The following is a 2,500-nucleotide window of genomic DNA, read 5'->3' as shown; positions in this document are numbered from 1 at the left end:
CCGTTCTTTCGTGTTGGTTTCGGCTTGTCTGTTGACCTCTATATATTTCTTTTCTTCTTACGACTAGGTAAGAAAATTTTGGAAAAGTCATAAGATTATGTATGATGTTTATGTATATATGTATATTTTTATATTAATGATTTGAACGTTCGTGTGTGATCCATTATCACGGAAATGGAAAGGAAGTACGGAAAAGCGAGGGCCGGTGACAAGGAGAATAAAAGAGAGAAGGAAATAAGGGAAATGAGAGAGAGAAGGAATGAAAGGAAATAAAAGAGAGACCGGGGCAGAGCCAAAGAGAGAAATAGAAACCCACTATATAGGCCTTGAGGCAAGTGAGCCGAAGAGCAAATGGCTCCTTGGTGGTGCTTATGACTCGAATCTATTGATGGGACTCGATCGGCATGAAGTGGTAGCGAGTGGTAGGTGGATCCAGAGGGACGGTAGGCCTACATTTTAGACACGACAATGGCGGGCGGTGTGAGTAGTCGGGTCTCTCTAGACTCTAGGCCAGTGGTTCTTAACCTTTTTAGAGCGACGGATCCCTTTAAGAATCTGATGAAAGCTATAGACCCCCTTCCCCTGCATAATGTACTTTATTTATTGAGATTTGATTGCCTCGTTTATGATATACATAAAGCATTATTAAACTTTGAAATTAACAACAAAACAAAATTAATGTTGATATTTATCTGACCCTCACGAAGCCACTGAAACCCATCCATGGACCCCAGGTTAAGAACCCTTGATCTAACAAGCGAACAAAAAGTCCGTTTTAAGGCTCATAGCGAGAAACTAGGTCATATCATTCACGGTAAAAATTGCCCGCAAGAAGGCCTGGGGAACTAGAGAAAATGATAAACTACACGAAATTTAAGTTACCTTAGATATATCCGTGAATGGTTTTAATGTATGTACAGAGAGGGGTTGCGCTCATTCCGTGGAATATGTCGTATACAGTTAGGCACGGAGAATAGTTTTAGATTCGGCTTCTAAAGGTTCTGGTGAAGTTGATGAAAAGGTACTTTCTTGACCTGGGTCGACGAGGGGAGAGAGGAATGAGAAACTGTAAAATACGCTTCGGTTGAGGCGGTTACGGAGAGAGAGAGAGAGAGAGAGAGAGAGAGAGAGAGAGAGAGAGAGAGAGAGAGAGAGAGAGAGAGAGAGAGAGAGAGAGAGAGATTCAGAGAAGCATGAGGGATAGAGAAAAGACAAACTTTATTCGAACTGTTTATACACTGCGTTCCACGAACATTATTTCATTATTCTATGACAAAGGCCAAGAGATTTCTTGCTCAGCGCACACAAACACAAATAATATAAATACATGTTTGTGTGTGTGTGTGTGCGCCCGTATGCGTCGTTGTGTTTGTGTACCTATTTATATGTTTGTGTATGCGAGTATTACAATGTGTGCATGGGTTTCAGCACATATTTCGGGAAGTCGTGCATAAGCCCCCTTGAGAGCGTCGACAGCGCGGGAACCGGAGACGCGATGCCAGAACTACGATAATTTTCAGCACCAGTGTTTTCTTTTTTTCAATCATGGGTTTTAGTGTTTTTGTTTCCGTGTATTTGTGAAATCATCGTTTTTAATTTTTTGATTTTTTTCAGTTTTTTATAATCTTTGTCTTCATTTTCCGAATCCTTGTGTTTTTAAAATCATCTCTTGATAATTTAAACTGAAATCAGTGTTATCGTGTTTTTTTATCCGTATGTTTGTAAAATCATAGTTCTTATATTTCTGAATATTCATGTTTGAAGATGTTACTTTTATATTTTTAAATGTCATTGTTTCTAAAATAATCATATTTAAGTTTAGATCCTGTTAATTTTAGAATCATTACTGAGCTCGAATTTTATTTTTAAATGATTACATTTGTTAAATCGTTATTCTATCTTGAATCTAGAATATTTTCTTTATTAACATTTTATTTTGAATCATTGTGTGTGTGTGTGTGTGTGTGCGTTCGTGTGCTTGCGTACATTGTATTTTTGTGTTTTATGACCATTTTTCTATTTCTGAATCTTTAACTTTTAAAGGCATCATTTTGGCGGGAAAGGGGAGGTCGAAGGTTGCTTGTCTGAGTACATTAATTTCTCTCTGTATAAGACTTCATAAATAATATATAATGAATATAAATATAAATGAATATAAGACTGATGAATAGGTATTGACAATCTTTAACGGTAATGGAATACATAATATTGTTTATTTATAAAAAGTATAGCTACTTTGTGATTAGGCGTCAGTTATTTCATGTTCGTCCATAGCAGAGAGAGCGAGAGAGAGAGAAAGAGAGAGAGAGAGAAAGAGAAAGAGAAAGAGAAAGAGAAAGAGAAAGAGAGAGAAAGAGATGAGAGAGAGAGAGAGAGAGAGAGAGAGAGAGAGAGAGAGGGGGGGGGGGTGGCGGGGCTTTGGGTAATATATCTGTACTTATTCCTCATTACACCCAAACTAGCTCTTTAAACACAGAAAAGTCTACGGCTCCGGGACGCC

At 38.0% G+C, this 2,500-nt stretch overlaps 1 protein-coding gene across 3 annotated transcripts in view; it reads left to right on the top strand.

The window, feature by feature from the left end:
- The window catches only part of LOC113829133 (fatty acid-binding protein), a 34,516-nt gene that overhangs the window by 9,625 nt on the left and 22,391 nt on the right, over positions 1-2,500 (top strand). The window lies entirely within an intron of this gene.

Source organism: Penaeus vannamei, chromosome 34 (assembly GCF_042767895.1).
Source record: "Penaeus vannamei isolate JL-2024 chromosome 34, ASM4276789v1, whole genome shotgun sequence".
Lineage (NCBI taxonomy): Eukaryota > Metazoa > Arthropoda > Malacostraca > Decapoda > Penaeidae > Penaeus > Penaeus vannamei.
This window is presented reverse-complemented; position numbering and strand designations above follow the sequence as displayed.